The sequence below is a fragment of the Buteo buteo genome, chromosome 5, assembly GCF_964188355.1.
Source record: "Buteo buteo chromosome 5, bButBut1.hap1.1, whole genome shotgun sequence".
NCBI lineage: Eukaryota > Metazoa > Chordata > Aves > Accipitriformes > Accipitridae > Buteo > Buteo buteo.
Window position 1 is genome coordinate 19732432 of NC_134175.1, and position 17935 is coordinate 19750366.

At 45.6% G+C, this 17935-nt stretch overlaps 1 long non-coding RNA gene across 1 annotated transcript in view; it reads left to right on the plus strand.

The window, feature by feature from the left end:
• Positions 1–3525: 3525 nt before the first annotated feature.
• Positions 3526–17935, plus strand: part of LOC142031123 (uncharacterized) — a 75513-nt gene continuing 61103 nt past the window's right edge. The window contains exons 1-2 of the long non-coding RNA XR_012650418.1: positions 3526–3581; positions 12619–12765. This is a non-coding gene — a long non-coding RNA (uncharacterized LOC142031123). The remainder of the gene's footprint in view (positions 3582–12618; positions 12766–17935) is intronic.

The window sequence follows — 17935 nt, forward strand, 5'->3', positions numbered from 1 at the left end:
GCACTGTTGCTAATTTATATTTAAAGCAATATGAATTTCATGAGCATTTTAAAAAATCATATTTTAAATTCAATTTGCTGTCAACTGATTTGATGTTTTGTGTAAAGTCATTTCCTGTAAACAGGTTATTGAATATCAAAAGACTTGTCTCGTACATAATCTTTGGAAAGTAATAATATTATAATAAAGATGAGAACCTGGCCCTCATGTGAGTCGGCAAGCACTTTCTGGATCATTGCAGTCCTTTGGTGCTTGCTTTATCACAGTTAAGGGAGTGTCCTGGGCAAGGAACATTTGAGAAACAGTCAACAACAATATTACTGTTTTCTAGGCTACAGTAGGTTATTCTGCAATTAACTACTGATATATAATATATGAAGAAAGACATTGGTGTATTTTTTTTCCAAATATCAGAAAGAGAGTTGGAAGAAAATGGATTAAAATACCTCAAATCTGACAGACCTTTCAAGTTGTAGAGCTCGTGCAGAGTAATGGACTCTGTAATATTAATAGATATGTTGAAAAGCTAAGACATGTTTGTTAAAAACTGTTGAAGAAATAACTGCTGTATTTTCTTGGCATGGGATTCTTACCTGTGCTTGGAGACTGCTGTCATTTGACAGATGCTGTGCTATGTAAAACTGAGCATTGAAGCTGGTAGGAAGCTGAATCCTTTGCAAAAAGACATAAATTGGCTTCTGGATGCCACCAATTTCTCTTCCAAGTGCTGAGTAATGTACCCTGGGTGTAAGCATATAACATACAAGTAAGCTGCTTGGGCTCTCTCAAAGATTTGATGGATTCCTATCATAGTATATCAGGCCAGTAAGGTTGAAATAGCTTTTTATTTATTCATTTATTTGAACAAGCTCTGTTGTGAAAGTAGGCTTCTCCTTCTGTCTTTGAAAACTGCCAGAAAAAGTAGTCTCCAAATTTTGAATCCCTTATATAGTAGTTGCATGTGGTGCATCAATGTAACATAAACACTAAAACAGTCTCTGTTATATTAAAGGTCATTAGGGGCAATTGAACATTGCACTGAGTAGAACCGAATTGTACTTTTGGCTTTCTCCAGCAAACTGCCTCCAAACTGATACAGGTTTGAAGCAGTTTTACACCTTAATAAAATTCGAAGCTAAACTTTGAAATCCCAAGCTCCTAAATTTTTCCAAATCAATGATTTTTTTTTCCCAGCTGCTGATTGCCATGGAAGGATTTGTATTATTTCAGTTAAGGAAGGAAGCTCCGCCTAATTGCTAAGTGTCAAAATGCCCTAAAAAGTAGAATTTCTGAGCTTGAGGCAACTCAGCTGAAGCCACTGAAGCATTTCTGAAACAGCACCATCATGTCCTGCCTCTGAACCTGCCTGAGGCCCCTTTCTGGTGGTCTCTGAGGTTTGATGTGCACGTCTTGTGGCACTCAGAGACGTGAAGACTGTGGACAGGGCTCAGACAAGAGTTGTTGAGCCTTTCCCCTTCCCCATCACTTCTGGCCTGGCTCCAGATGTGGTACCTGTGGCCAGAGCTTTCTCCTTCTGAGCCAGAGGTTTTAAGCTGGATCCTGCTTGCTGTAAGCCCATGGAGTTGGCTGATGGCAGCGGTGCCCACATACATATTTAGCCTCCATCAGCTACATGTGTTTCAGTATATTGTTAATGAGGTTAGAAAAGACTTGCGAGCGGAAGGGTTTGTAGGCAAGGAAATCAAAGCAGACCCATGCTGCAGGGGTGGGAGAGAAGGATGGAATCCTGGCAGGGGCTGAAGGAAAACCCTGTTACTGCAGAAGGTGGAGAGTGGTGGTCACTGCCAAAAGGAGAAAACAGCAGCTTGTCTTTGCACTCTGCACCATGTGTTTTATAGTTGTTGGGCAGATTCTCACCTGGTCAGTCTTGCCTCTATTTCTTTATCTTCAGTGGAACTGATCTGACTTAAAACTTGATAGAGATGTGACTTAGTGTGTGTGTCTGAGAAACAGATTCATTACGAGGAATGGGGAGGTGCTGTACAAATCCTGAGTGTTCGTGCTGTAGTGCTTTTCCCCTGTGTTCCTTTTATGAAGAAAATGAAATGAATCCCTGAGGGTCATAGACATCTGGACCTAATCTGAAAATGCTGACACCATTGCCTTGATTTGATTCTTGGAAAAAAATTCAGAGCAGGTATAAAGGGGAGCAGGCCAGGCAGAATGGGGAAAATGGGAATAAAACCAGCTTTCCCCAGCGAGTACACGGCTTTGAAGGAGTAGAACTGTAATGTGTTCTGGTAATGCTGAAGCCTGCAAGTTAAAATTGTTACAATATGAAGCACATCCACAATACCCACAGCAGGAAGCTCAGCGCATTACAGTGGAATTAATGCACTATATCTGTGGTCAAAACATGGGCATGCTGAATAGCAGCTAAATCATTGGGGAACAGCCTAGCCAGAAACCCCATATTCCTTTTGAGCTCTTGTTCTGAGAGCGTTTGACATCTCCTTTCCCACTCTGGGGAAAAGCAGAAGAAAAGCTTCCCAGCACCCGTGTGCGGGGCAGGGCTGATATCCGTCTCGGTCACGCCAGCTCTGTGCTTTGAGAGGCTGCCGTGTCCTCAGGGTCACTGAGATGCCTCCTCCACAGAGACCATGGTCTGAGGGCAGTGAGTGGTGGTCAAAGGTGAGGAAGAAATAGCATCCTTCGGTCGTTGGCAGGCGTGCTGACTCTCCATCCTGTTCAGTGCTCATAGCTGCAACTGGTATTCAAAGAAGTCACCACAGATGTCGCCACCCGGGACAGCCTCCCAAAGTATCCATAGCTCTCCGCTGCACACAGAGGACAGATGATGCTGGGAGAAAGTTTTCTATAATGTAGTATTTCCGATTATACCAATGTCTGGGTGCCTGCTGCGAAGTGTGCAGAAAAGGCTCAGCGGTGCGGAGCTGTTAGGGATGTCTGCAACCTGCAGGAGGGATGGGCATCCCTTTGCTGCAGGGCCAGCGGGGTAGGGGTAAGCTGAGAGTTTCCTATATGGTAAGAATAAATTAAATTGGAGAAGATGTTGTCTTTGAGTTCTTGAAATGCATGGGGAGGAGAAGGAAAGTTAATTTCAAGCGGAGGAAGTTCTCTGTGGCCAGGGCTCTTTGTGGCAAGGAATCCAGAAATGCCTGAGCCGGAGGTGAGGAGGCACAAGACCTCCTCTGCCAGGCACAGTTGCTCACGAAGGGGCAGCAGCACACCTCAGCCACCCCTGGACCTCCAGGCTCACCCGCCGTGCTGGGATGGGTGGACATGGAGGAGGGCAGAAGATACAGTCAGGTCAGGTGCACCCTGATGTCTGCCAAACAGCTGGTAAGATCAAGCGCTGCTTTTTGGAGGCATATTATAATGTAAGATGCTGGAAGCACGACGATGAGTTTCCTTACTAAGGAGCGCTGCTTAACTGCTGTGTTGGGCTTCTGGCCCTAAACCAATGGCTCTGTCGTGTCAATAGGTGGTGCAAGTTTGCTGCAGTTTCTGGAAGGCTGGAGCGTTTTTTCAAAGATTGCAGTGCGCATGTTAGGCTCGTAGTGGGATCGGAGAAGGGAAAGCTGAATACTCTGCCAGCTGTAAGTAAAAGCTGAATCATAAATACAGCCACTCTCAATAGTCTGGGCAGTTCTAAACCAGCAGAGGCTGTTATGTGCGTTACTTCCATAGGTGCTTGGGGCTGTGCCCGGTGGGTGGCGTTTAGACAGGTCTTGCGGCGGAGCAGACAGTGCTGCGCTCCCAAGCATAATGGCCAGGTGGGTGGGAGCCCCGGGTCTGCTGTCGGGGGCTCCCCCAGCCTCACTGCGCCGCTCAGCTGCTGCAGCTGAGAGGGGTGAGCTGTGCTTGCTCAGAATGAGCTCCTGGAGAAAAAAGGCTGCAGCAGGGAGGACAGCGAAGCAATTAAACTGTTAGTCTCCATGTTCTGCGTAGCACTGAGTGGTTATGACAGAAAGTGAAAACCTCGCTGATGCGGAGCAGAAGTGACAAAGCCCCTGGTGTCAGCTAAAGCAGTTATGACTGCTAAAAAAAAGAAAAAAAAAAAAGGAAAAAGAGGATCTAAACCAAAGCTGGGTGTCTAACAAGTCCTTGCACACTGAATGTGTGATTGCACAGTTTGCTGATCAGGCTGTAAACGTGTCCTGTAAGGTCTGTAAATGGGTTGTGTTGCAGGTCTGGGAAATCTGGTATAAATCAGAGAGGCAGAGTTAGCAGTTTGCGGGAACATGAGGCCATCAGGACTTCCACTGCCAGAGGAGTTCTGTCCTAGTGTTTCCAGTGGTTAACTGTGGGGTTGTGGAGACTAAATTTATTATATGGAAATATTGGGTTCAGCTCTTTCTTTGAAATAGATCCTTATGGATAGCTGTTTGCAGGTCTACCCAACATGAGAAGAAATTAATGCTCAGGCCATTCACTGTTTAATGTAAGGAGACTATCAATTCAAGGGGAGAGTAACATAAGTGGTGCAGTCTGTCTGCAGGAATATTTTCTAAAAGGGTTTGTTTCTGTGCCCTGTAGCTGGCAGTCATCCTGCTCACAGCTGTCCAGGGAATGACGATTTCTCTTTGCTGCAGCTTTCAAGGTTTTTAACTGTGTCTGTTTCATATTGAAACAACAAAAAAAAATTTTTTGGACCGTTTTCATCAAAATGGAAACATCTGGTTTGGGTGTAAAAATAGCGGGTGTGTTCTCAACACAGTGCATATTTTGCTTCTGCTTGTCCTGATGTGCAAGGGCATTAGGTGCAACTACTGGGAAACTTGGGTCCCCCCCCGTCACTGTGGCACAGACCTGCAAAACCCATGGTGTGTGTGTGTGCCTGCCTTCACCCCATCCAGACTCCCTGCCTGCTTTCCCGAGCAGCTTTAATTGAAAGCAGTATATCTCCAAGCCGGTTTTCTGGAAAAGCAGCATGCTTCAGGAAAATGTTGCTTGGTTAAAAATGTCTCAGACAGCAAGAACGCTACTGGCGATAGGAGTAGTGGCGATAACAGGGTTTAGACAGCTTTTCTACTACGTTGTCGCTTTGCTACATTTGTGGATTAATCAAGGCCTTTGCCAGATAGGATGGAAGAGCAAAGTTAAGGCAGATCATGCCCTGGTATCTCTGTCATTCGTTCTCTCCCTCCCCTTCCCAGCTGCATCTCCTCGCACAGCACAGTTTTGAACAGGGTGACAGCTTTCTCCTGCCGCTGTTGAAGTCAAGCTGCAGGAAAAAGCTGCAGTGATCTCCGGTCACCGCAGCGGAGGAGCAGACCTTGCTGTCGTCCCCAGCTTCCCTGCCGGGCAGGCAGGTCCTGCTCTGACCCGTTCTGCCAAGCAGGATGGGTCACTTCACTTAATAGTGTGTGATTCTCTTGTTGATGAATTCGGGGATGATGGCACTCTTCAGTGAAATGCAGAGTGCATCTGAGATGGATGGGTGAAAATGCTGCATTAAGATCTCTTGCTAATAATCCTTGATTAATGCGGTTATACTGTTGTTGTTAAAGGCTGTTGCTGGACAGGATTAAGGAAGAAAGACCTATGAGAAGCAGGATTGGTTGTGAGTTATCTCCCTGTATCTTTTAATCTCTCATGTGGTACAGCCTGATATTTTCAAGTCTTCTTTTTGAAATGGCAGATAGAAACATATTGCTGCTGTCTAAAACCTTTAATCTTCAAATGGAAATAAGCTTTTCTTGCAGGAGTAGGCTGCTTTTTCAGATGCTTTCAGAAATGCTGATGTTGTGCCTTGGTTGATCTGGCTAATTAAAAATGAGCTCCTGTCAATCAAAACCATTACTTTAATGGTAATAGCAAAAATGCAAAGTACAGCTCTAGTGAATCAGTGTCAGACAGAAATGTGCCTCATTTCCTCTGTCTGATTCACTCGGGAAGAATTGAGGTTTTTATTGTGAGTTTTGATATTCACAGACCTTTCTGTTATGAATTTTAGCCTTTTAATTCCCGTTGCCTGCCCAGATGACCAATGCGAATTTATTCAAAATACTTCATTTCTTGCAGGAAGTTTGGGAAGAGCATCGTGAGGTCTCTCCTCGAGGTCTCCGCTGGGCTGAATCCAGCTGGGTTCAAGACTCCTCCTCCTCTGCCTCATACCGTCTGCATCCCAGCCCCTTGGGAACACCTGGTTTTAGTAGATACTACATTTTGCTCCCTGTAAAAATGGGCAGAACTGAACCTGTAGCCCCAGGTTTTCTACCCTGCCGTCAGTCCCCTGAGGCGTGCCATTTCCCAGGGCCTGTTTGCTGTCCTAAATGTTCAGACAGCTGACCCTGATGATGGTGAATCCTTCTCTGGAGAGACCCGTCTCACTGGCTATGACTGGCTGAGAAGGCGCCTAATGTAAGCTCCCTGGTTAAGCACATACAGACAGGGAAGTATTTTTAGTCCCTCCCTTACACCCTTTGTGTGTATTTGGCTTTTTAAAATCTATTTCTGCACCAAATAGATCAGTTGTTGCAGTGAAAGATATTCCAAGTATCGAGTTTGACTCAGAAGCATGCAGCGTTAGGGTCGTGCGAGCTCTGTCCCTGACTAGCAAGCAAGCCTGTTTTCGACAAAGACACAAACCGAAGCAAACCTGCTTTTATATATGGAATTTCTCAAACTTTGGTACAAAGACTCCAGGTGCCTTAGTGATTAATTAGACTCAAAATGGCAAATATGACCACCTAGCAGCAAAAACTAATTATATGCAAATAGTGAATTAACTCAACCCAAGTTAACTCAGAAGACTTCAAAGCAGCTCAAGGATTTAAAAAAAAAAATTCTTATTCCTGCCCCCCAAATGCAAGGAACAGGCCTTGACCTTCCTCAGAACAGCCTCGTATAGGGAGACTCTGACTTTCCCTTCTTTTCTTGTATTTGCTAACCCCCGGTATCTCTTTGTCACTTAAACTTTTCAGTGGCCGTGTTCCCCTGCTTCTGTCTGCCCCAGCTCCTTCCCCTGCCAGCTCCTGTTATCTCGGGCTCTGCCGTTCCTGTCCCTCCCTTCTTTTTGAAATAATGCTCTTTTGTTCTGCCTGCATGCACATTCTTGCATCCCACAGTCCAGTAGCACTTCCCTGGTCCTTCAGTTGCTGCCTTATCCCTTCTTTCCATTCTTGCCTTAAGCGCTCTGGTGCATCCCGTTTCTCCTGCCTGTCTGCAGCCTCACTGCAACCGTGAGCTAAAAATCCTCGCCTCGGAAGATGTAACTGGGGCGATTTAATAGCAGACCTGAATGCATCAAGACAGGCTACTGCAGGCTCAATACCTTTTCCCAAGTGCTGTAAAAGTCAGTCTTCCCTAGTACTTAACTATTCTTCAGATTTAATTTGACACAAGCATGGTGGCACCAATTTCCTTCATGAGACCCTACTTTAGCCTGTCTCCTTGTAGGATACCTGGAAGTTAGCAGGGATCTGTGACGAAGAAGAGCTGACACAGATCCTGCACGCATTTGCAGCAGAACCTCTTGCCTTCCCAAGGTGGAGGCCTCAAAGAAAATATCTGCTAGGGTATTCCAGTGCTCTTACACCCCTAATTACATTCTCATGACTTAATCATAAGCTGCCTTTTGCTCAGGTCTGCTTGTAACATCTTTCTCTTTTCTGCTTCTGACGCGTGGGCTTTCCCTTTAATGTAGCAGCTGTTCAGTTCCTGCCTGAGTGATGGAATTGAAATACCTGCAGACAAGGAGGATCTTTCAAATTCCTTTTGAAATACACCTGGAAATTGCAAATTCAGTTCTCAGATGGAAAGCTCAATGTCTGCCACCCGAGGGAAGAAACCAGGCATGAGCTTCTTGCACAAACAGGCAAATGGCACAGATATGAAACACAGCCTCTATGTTTAAAGACCTCTGCACTTCACAATTCACCCCTGTTCTTTTACTAGGCAATCTCATGATAGTCAGTATTTTCCTTAGGGCTTGAGTTCCAGTCTTGTGATCAGACTGCTTTCATTAAATAAAACTGGCCTGAAAGCATGAGGGTGCTCAACAGGGTGATGCAACCAGCTTGAAAACCACAAGACAAAGATACATAACCCCCCATTTTAAAGCTTTTTGGCTTTAGAGGTCATGATTTCTTTGGAGGAAACCAGGGTGATGATTTTGGTGTGCTGTTGGCAACTATTCACAGCTGGTTTTTATTTTTAAGGTGGCACCTGAAAGAATGTTTTCCCCTGGTTTTGCTTCTTTGGGATATATCTCAGGGTGGAAAAGATAATTTTGAAAAGTCTTTTTGTTTTGTATGACTTTTACATTTGAAATGTTGTTTTTTCTTAGACTGGAAGACATGGATTTTTAGCCAAGCTGTTTTGAACATGGCTGTTGACATGTGTACTTTGAGGAGAGCGCACTTTGGTTAAAGATCCCTCGCTGCCAGTGAAGGTTGAAGCAGCCTTTTGTCTTTTTCTGGTCATGTCTCCAGCACGTGTGTGTTGAAGTAATTTTTCCTTTGGATGATGTGAACACACAATGAAGAAATTAAAATCTTGAGCATCCTTTGTGCTCTGTTGGGTGCCCCCCCCCCCCCCCGACTTGATTTTCTGATAGTGAGAAGAGAGATTGTGTGCAAGTGGGGAAGAAAACAAACCTGTATATAACAGCTCTAAGCTAGGATGAAAAATGCATAAAGTAAGCACCCTTTATTTCCCACAGGTCCTCAGCAAAGCTGGGAAAGTTCTGCCTTATTTTTCTAAGGAAAAAACAAGATTTAGTTTTTAGAAAAATTTCTTGAGTGTTTAAGTTAAACATTTGAATTGAGTTACAAAAAAAAATTATATACAGGATACCTTTATCATCTGTTTAATGAAAACTAAAGCAAATCTGCAGACAAAGCAAAAGGCTAAGGTCTAGTAGAAACTTGGCAATGATTTTGTGAACTCGAAAACCTTGAGAACTGTGTATTCGGATCATGCTGTCACCCAGTGATGAAAAATCTCCAGAGTCACCTTCTCGACCCTTTGCTGTATGTGATACATTTGTCATTCTACTGCATATTGTGAATTCACCTGGCTCAGATTTATGCACATATAAACATTATAATGAGAAGGAATTACTGCTGCCACCAGTGGATATGTCTGGCTGGCTGCCAGGGAGTTCACTGATTGCTGGGGAGATGCCAGCGTTTATGAAAAACGAGTATTCTTTCAAATCACAAAATTGTTTTTGATTGAGGGGGAATTATGAATAGCTGCAGTGTCTGCGATGGCCAAGTAAGTTTACTCTGAAATCAGTGCTCGGCGCTCTGATTGGCAAACCGCTCAACAGCTATTGAGGTTTCTGGGCCTGATTCTTCTGGTGCGGGGAGTGCTGCCAGTTGGGACTTGGCGTCCACAAAGGGGGTCTGGTCCCTGGGCGACCCGTTGCTGGTGACCGGTAGCCCTGCCAGGCTGCTCCCCTCCACGCTGTCTGCTGCTCCTTCCTGAGCTGGCTCCTGCTGCTCATGAGTGGTGGAAAAAACTTTGGTCTAGAGGGAGTCTAGAAACATTCTGTATTTCCTTTAGTTGGTCCTGACACCTTCTCCCCTTTATCGCGTGTGATCCTGCCTCGGTTTGGCTGCTTTACTGTGGTTTCTTTAGTTTGGCTAGGCTCGCTTTGCCCTCCTGTGGCTGACAGCGGATATTCACGAGGTCTGTACCGTGGCTGCCCCGGACTGATTGGTCCCTGACATCAGTGTCCTCCAGAGCTGGAGTTGCCCACAAGCCCGACTCTTCTGCTCGAAACAACTCCTTGATGATTGCGCTCACTATTTAGTACTTGCTTTTCAGGGTAAACACAAATGTCTTGTCCTATCATTTAACGAACAGTTGTAAACTCATGATTAATATTGCCTATATTGTTCTGAACATCTCTAACTGGAGTAGCTAATAGATATCATTGGTTTAGAATTTATTTACACACCTTGAAATACAACCGAATTCTTATGAAGAGGAACCCACTGCCAGTTCTTTTTCTGAACCCAAATAATTATAATTTCAGACAAAAGAATTCACAGTAACAGAAGCTTCCTTGGTAAGAGACAGAGTATTCAAAGTCAATTATTGAAATATGTATAATTAATAATACGTATAAATAATACCCCAAAATAATGTTAATATTGTCAACCTCCTGCAGAACTGTTGCTTCCTTAGCTCTTCAGATCTGTGGCTACTTCAGACACATGTTGATGTTGATTCAGTTGTTGGTTTGTTTTCAGTTGCCAATTTGTTTTCAGAAGGTAATAAAATATATTGAGAGGGATAAGACTGGGGAATAGCTCACTGGCTCTGCGGGTTGTTGCCTTCTCGGATGCCGCAGAGGAGAGTTGTGTCAGCAGTGTGCAGGATGGCTTGAGCAGATGCATGGAAACTCACCACCACCTCGCATGGCCCTTGTGATGGTAGCACGTGGCTTTCTCCATCTGTCTCATGCAGGCGTGGGGACACCATCTCCCAGCACTCTGATTAAGCAGCTGGGACTGCAGGGTGATGTTAGATTGACTTTCTCCAGAGAAACTGGAGGTGTCAAATGTGAGAGTGGGAAACAGCTTCCAAATTTATAGCTGCTGCATGTCAGGGTGAGTTACTCACTGGAAGTGGAAGGTTTGGTGGTTTTTTTTTTCATTGGCAGGTAGGATTTTCAATTAAAGATAAGAAAAATCTCATGTTTTAATAGTGATGAAGAGAAAATTGCTGAACTAAGGGAAGCTGCTGATGTTTACATTTGACCCAGGTGGGCTCAGCAGGTACTCATTGGCTACGTTTCCAGTTTCAGCATGCTTCAATGATATCATTGGGATATTTTGATTTCTAGGTGTGGAAATGAGAGGGCAGCATGAACACACATAAAATAAAGCTTTCTTAAGAAATATGCTTTTAAAATACTGTAAATGGATTAGTAATTAACTGGTACTTCATTTGACATAGCTGAAATCTAAGCAGCTTAGGTCAGATAAGGGCTCTTATTCTCTGGTACATGTGTAGTTCCCTATAAATCTCTTAACTGTAAGGTTTGTGAAGAGGAAACAGGGAAGGGTAAAGGAGAGCAAACTTTGAGATGTATGAATTGGAACACTAAAATAAATACAAGCAACCACTTAAGATAAATGCAATAGACTAAAGAAAGCCAACTGATAATGCAAGGAAAAGCAGTTATTACAGCGAGTAGGAGCTCTTCCTTTCCCCGCTGTGCAAATGCTGCTGCTCCAGCTAAGCTGATTTCATTTGATACCACATGCTCATTTCTCTGGCTATGGTGCCAGCTAAGGGTGGCTATGTCCCATGTAGAAGTCTGCCTTGTAGATATCTGAAGTTAGGTGAGAGTAATCCCACCACATATGTCATATGCTCCATAGTAACAGGATAAGATTTTTAGTGGATCCTTTTCTTCTATTTCTGAGCTTTTATCACTGTTGCAAGCATCTGCTATTGGCTGTGTATCCTCCTGGCAAAATTCCTGAAACATGTTCTTACAGTTTGTTGAGGATGATATCTGGGAAAAACTGGGAATTTCTGTTCAAAGTTTACCCCAAATCATGTGTGTGATGCATTTTGCATAAAACACTCAGAGTTTGGGGGTAAAATTGATTTTTCCTGTTCTACTGTAGCTGTAGGTAACGACAACTTCTTGTCCCTCCTACAGATACAGCATACTTGTTCTATTGCTAAGCTCTGAAAATCACCAGCATTATAACTTCTTTGAGAGTCACAGTAACAAAATCTCTCCATTTGATGCTAGAACTGTGTTCCTTTTTTGCCTCTCTTTAATAAAGAGGGTGTTGAGGATTCTGCACCATATGGCTTTTGCAGTCAAAAGTCCAGGTGTGGTAACTGGTGCATTCAAATGGTGAAGAACCAGTTTCTTGGCTGTGGCAATAATGATTGCATATGGCTTAATCAAAGATGGGTGCTGTGCATTGGAAGATATGTCCCTGCCTGCAGCCATGAAATTTCCAAAGCAGGACTGGGACCCAAATGTGATTATAATGCGAGTCAGAACGTAATTATGAATGCAGGAGGGGATGTGGGAGTGCAAACTGTGTTTGATATGGTAAAATCTTCTGCGTGTTGTAATTCTCAGCCTGAAGTTCTGCACCCATTGAAGATTTCCAAAGTTGGAGCTTTGGAGCTGCTTTAATGTGAAATATTTATTTTTACATTACAAAGAAAATAATGGCCTAGGAAAAAAAAACCAAAAAACAACAAGGAAAGTGTTCGCAAAACACCAGGATTAGGACTGTGAAAAATTGCATAGAAAATTGCTTTCAGGTCCACATTTCAGAGCCAAAGTGGCACGAGTTCTCAGATGTGACAAGCAATCACTGGCTCCTCTTAGACTCTACAGGAGCTGCTGAGTGCTCAGTTTGTGTTTGAAAATGAGGCCACTGATTTAGGCTTCTGTGTAGGGACTTAATGGCCTGATCTGAGGCATCCACTTCAGAAAGTTTTGACTGGATTCACATAAACCCTTCAAGTCAGAGTATATAATTTCGTATTTCCTGTGGCCAGTCAGAGACTTAACTCCAGTTTTGCATTTCATATGCAGAGGTTGTTTATAGCCCTGTGAGGAAGGGAGGTATTTTAAGCAGTGTTGTTCTGAGGACTGGTCAATCTCTTAAAACTCACTGTGTGCTTCTGCTCCTGCAGGTTGAGGGTAGCAAGAAGCTGAGTGGATGCTTGATGATAACTTGGGGATGGGCAGACTCAGCGTCCTGGCTCCCACCCTTGGCAGTGAACAGAACTGGAGGCTCAGTGCTGCGGAGGGTGTAGTCCCACCACTTCCTCCAGCCACAGGTATGTCATTCCTGGCAGGGATTTGTCCAACCTGCTCCTACCAGCATCTGATGATGGAGACTCCTCAGCCTCCCTGAGCAATCTCGCTAGCGCTTTGTGGTGGCTACTGTTAAAAAGCATCCCCTCACCCCCTCTGATGTTCAGTCTAACTCTCTTTGATGACATTGTAGATCATTACTTTTCCCCCTTCCATTAGGGAGATGATACCTAGATGATTTCTTCTTAGTTTTGGAAAGTCCTCCTTGTATCTGGCAGGTAGTCATGTTTTCCTTCAGTCTTCTCCTCTTTGTGCAGGAAGGTTGAAAGTATTATGACAAACGCATCATGTTGTATTTTTTGTTCCTTTCATGCTCTTGGCTCTCTCCATTTGGCCCGTAGCTTTCTAAATGCAGTATTTCAGCCAAGGTCTAAGGACTGCTGGGTTTGCTGTTATTGTTACTCCATGGGGATTTCTTATAGATACTGCATTTTATGACATAAGTCTTTTTGCAGCAGCATAACTTTGACTCATATTAATTTTACAGTTCCTTACAAACATCCCAGAAACATTCCCATGCCACTGCCTTGCCCTTCCCTGTTTCATAAAGGTGCTTATCCTGACTGAGTGTAGGCCACTGAATTTTTCTTCACTAGATTACAAACTGTGTTACATTTTTAAGACTTACAGTTTGTTCTTCTGATTTGCCAAGATCATGTCCATTCTAGCTCTGTCTTCAAACTTCCTTAAAGCTTTTGTCATCTGCAGAATTAGTAAGCATGTTCTTTTCCATCATCCAAATTATTTATGAAAGTGTTCAAGTCACCCAAGACAGATCATCATGGAAAATATCCTTTCAATTTGACAGTGAACCACTGATACTGCTCTCTGAGGACAGAGTATCTTCTGCACTCTAGGTCACGTTTCCTTCTTTTTTTTATGATTGTATCTGCAAAGAAAGCCTTGCTGAAGGCAAAATATGTATCATCGCTCCTTCTTTTTAGTAAGAAGGGAAGCAAAAGACGATCAGGGATGGTCATGCAAATTTTGTCCTGTCCTACTATCTGATCCCACTGAGCCAGGGACAAACTTGATGGACAGACCAAGGTGGAAGGAATGGGCACAAGGGCTTTTCTTTTCCACGTTTCTTTTCCTTTGAGTCCTATGGGAATTGGATGACCAAGGCTAAGACAGAAGAATACATTCTCATGTTAGCCAGCGCGTAGGCGAGTCGGTTTCTCTCGGTTCCTCGGATGTAATCCTGTACCGCGTCCCGACCAGGCTGCCTTTACATAAACCCAAGGCGTGAACGTGCTGACTGGACACGCTCTCCCGTTACCCTGCCAGCCTCGACCTACTAAACAAAGCCCGGGACCTTGGGAGCTCAGCACCGCACCAGCGGTTTTAATTGCTTTCAACCAGGACTTGAAACGCAGCCAGAAAGTGCACCAACTCTGAAAGTCACTGCCTCAGCAGGGCTGTATTAAGAGGAGATTTAATGAGGGGGACACGGATAGGAGGTCGCCGGAGAACTGCTGCCAAAGCGCTGGTGGTTTTCAGCCCGTTTTGTCACCAGTGCCCCCCGTGGTAAGACGGGCCTTTGCCCCTGCCGGCCCGCCGCCCGCAGAGAGGTCCGAGGAGGACGATCTGGAGCGGAAGGCGGCCGGGTTCCCTGCCCCGGCCCCGCTCTGGGGCCGCCCGTTGGCTGGGCGGCGGGAGGGAGCAGGCCGGTGGCGCGGAGGGGGCCGTGTTTGGGCTCCCACTGCTGCGGGGCCCTCCCTGGGGCCGCCGGAGGAGGCCGGAGGAAACCCCCGCCGCTGCCGGGAGAGGCGTTCCGGCACCCTCGCGGCCAGAGGGAGGCCTGCGGGAGGAGCCGTCGGCTGGACGCCGCCCGTTCGTAGCCGGCCCTGAGGGACGGACGGCCCGAGGACGGGCGGGCGCCGCCTGCCCCGCGCCTGGTGCAGGCTGCCGGCGAGGCGCCAGGGGGCGCCGCAGTGCCGCGGCGGCGGGCGCTGCCCCCGGGGCCGGCGGGCGGGGGGGCCGGCGGGCGGGCGGGCCGGGTGTGTCCGTGGGGTTTCCGCCGCCTCGGCGTGAAGGGAGCGCCGACCCCCCCCGGCCCGTGTGCGGGCTGTGCCCGGTGCGGTGCGTCGGGGCTCTCCGTCGGCCAGGCCGCTGGTGGGTGCTGTGGAGGCTTCGGCCCACCGGGCTGTCAGACCCCTGTTTCTTCCGTGGAAAAGCAGCCCGGGCACACCCGTGGCCCGTCCGCCGTGGCTGGCCTTGACGCCGCAGCACGGGGAGGCTGTGGCGGAGGGAGGGGGCTGCGTTTCTCCCGGGGTGCAGGGGCTCGGGGGAGGAGGAGAGGCCGCAGCGCTGGCCGTCCTGGAGCTGGGCGAGGGGCGAGCTCCTGGGGGTCAGGCCGGGCTTCTCCCGCGGCGGGAGCCGGGTGCTGTTTGCCTGCAAAATGGCTGCACCGGGACTTCGTGCTGCTGGACGTGCAAGGAATATTATCCGTAGAAAAGGTGCACGTACCGGACATACTGCAATTTTACGCACAAGATCTGTGGAAGGGAAGTGCAGCCTTTACGTGAACAGATAGTGACTCATGCTACATTTTGCTGGTCCAAAAAATTGGCATCCTGAGGCGTTAGCAGCCTGAGCTGTCCCGAGGGTACAGCACCGACCTGCCCCTTAGCTGGGGTGAAACTTGGGTTTTCTCAAAGCGTTTGCAGTCCGTGGTCCCTGTCGGGTAAGCGACCTTGAAGATCTCTGATGGTTCTGTAGAGGAAGGGGAAATCCTGTGAACTGAGCCCCACCTATAAGCAGAAAAGAAGCAGCAGAGGGTGAACTTCAATGCGTCCTTGGATTTTGCCTGTACTACGCAGCATCCCACATAAATTAGTGGTGAATCATAACACAGTGACAAATTCCAGTCCCCGCGACTGCCTCTCTTCCCTTGCTTATCTGCTGGCTGCTGCCTTGCTTCGTGCTAAGCAGGTCACCAGACCATAATAGTTGAGTGGTTCTTGCATAGGTGACTTGAAAGCGCATAGACTGCTTGAAAGTATGGGCTGGGGAGGGAAAAAAGGAATAGTTCTACTAATTATTAAAAGCGTGGCGTAAGTCTAGTGCTGTAATAAGATGAGATTTCATACCACGAATGTTAGTAGCCACTAATGGGAAGCATCACGTATAAATAACATTCCCATCTGGTTAAATATTTTCCACTGAAAGGTAATTCCTGACTACATGCTTTTTCCCGAAGCAGACGCTGTCTCCTGCTTTGGCCTGATGCTTTGCCGTGCAGGCATGCAGTCCCATTGATACTGCGTAGTGAGGCATGTCAAGCATTTTGCACCATATTCTTATCTTAACTGATATTCATAACCCTCCGACTCTGTCATGGGGAGGGGAGGAGAAGGCAGAGCTATGAATTAAAAGCACCTGTGTATGTGAGGAATACAAAGAATGTTGATTTCTAATAGTTTCATCCTGCAAGGTATAATATAAGCTAAGCTGGAAAGTAATGCTAGTTGTTTCATTTCCTGAGGCACTTGACTCACCTTTGTGCTATCGGAAGGCAGATTTTCAGTTGAACTGAAGTACAATAGTGGAACTAGCAATAATAATAATTCTTACTTTTGTATTGTTTCAGTAAGTGGTGCTAAGGACCTGTTCCTTGGTTCCCTCTCCTGTACTTTCAGGGTGAGTTAGATGGATCTGACATTCACAGCTTGTTAATCACCAGAACCCCAGGTAAAAATAACTGGATACTTTAAGTGCTGTAAGATTTTCTACTGACACTTAATAACACCCTGGATGTTTTTCTTACCTCTTGTACTGTGTGTGCATTGTAGTAGTTTCATCATTGCAGCATAAACGTGTCTTCAGCTGCATTGAGATGGAGCAGGAAATGGGGTGGATGTTTGAAGCTGCAACAATGGTTTTTGTTACATTTGGCAATTTTGTTCCAACCAATTTTATTTGGCTTATTGTGAGTGGGGAAAAATACAGTCCTTGAAAGTGCAGTGTTTCAAGCCATACAAAAAGGAGCTGTGCTGTAAGGAGCGTTACAGACCTCTGCATCATACCACTCTTTTGAGGGAAGGACAGATGATGTGTAAATTTTATTTGTTTACTCTTAGATTCTGCTCCTGTTTTGACATCAGGAACACAGGTGCATTCACTTGATATTTTCACCTTGAGTTGCTATTCTCATAGCAAGAAGAAAGATGTGTTTTGGAAACAGTGAATTTCAGATGGTAGGATTATTGTAGATCGAAGGACTACAGTAGTGAAGAAGAGGAAGGTGGTCTTTAAGTTTTTTTATTTACATATCCATTTTGACACTAAAATCAGAAATTGTGTAGTCTGATTTCTGCCATGTGTATTTAGGGTACTCTTGTCTCTAACTAGAACAAAGCTAAGATAAAATAGCTAGGCTCTGTGGCCTGCCTTCTGGGGAGCAGCTAAGAAATCTCAATGGCTGTTATCTTATAAGATTCTTCAATATTAGTTGGTGTTACAGGGCATTGGTTGTCGGGTGATATTCTCATTGTTATAGATGTGATAAGTCTCTGCCAGAATTTGGCTGGCGTGCAGCTGCATGGACCCAGCTCAAATTGAGAGGGATTGCTAGTTAAATGCTGGTTGGAGTTCCCACCTGGAAATTCAGGAAAATTAAACCAAACTACCTGCTGCCTAATAAGCTAATTTCCCTCACATGCAAACACGAATTAATTGGTTTAACAAGCAGTACTTTATTAAAGGGAATTAAGTTCCTGTAGCTGGTGCTGCTTTCATCTGTGCATGTGATCCTGGAGAGCAGATGCTTGGCTTTAGTTTTACCATTGATGTAGTGTTTTTGCTTCCCTGAAGCCTACAGAGTACCTGTAAATGCTGATCTTCATCCGGTGGGAGATCCTGCCACTTCAGGTGCTCACCAATGTGGGCAAGGGCTACCTGATCAGAGCCCTCCGTTGTCTGAGTTGGGGAAATTCTTGATCTCGTGACCTTTTTTGGGTCTCTCTACTAGGGACCACTTCCATATTGCATCACTTCATTTACACAAAGTGTTTGGCCAGTGTCCCTGATCAGAGCTGACTTGTAACTCTAAAGCATTGGAAAATACTGCAGGCCTTGTCCGTGCATTGTTTATTGCATTCCTTACGTTGACGCTGCATGACATAAATTTGT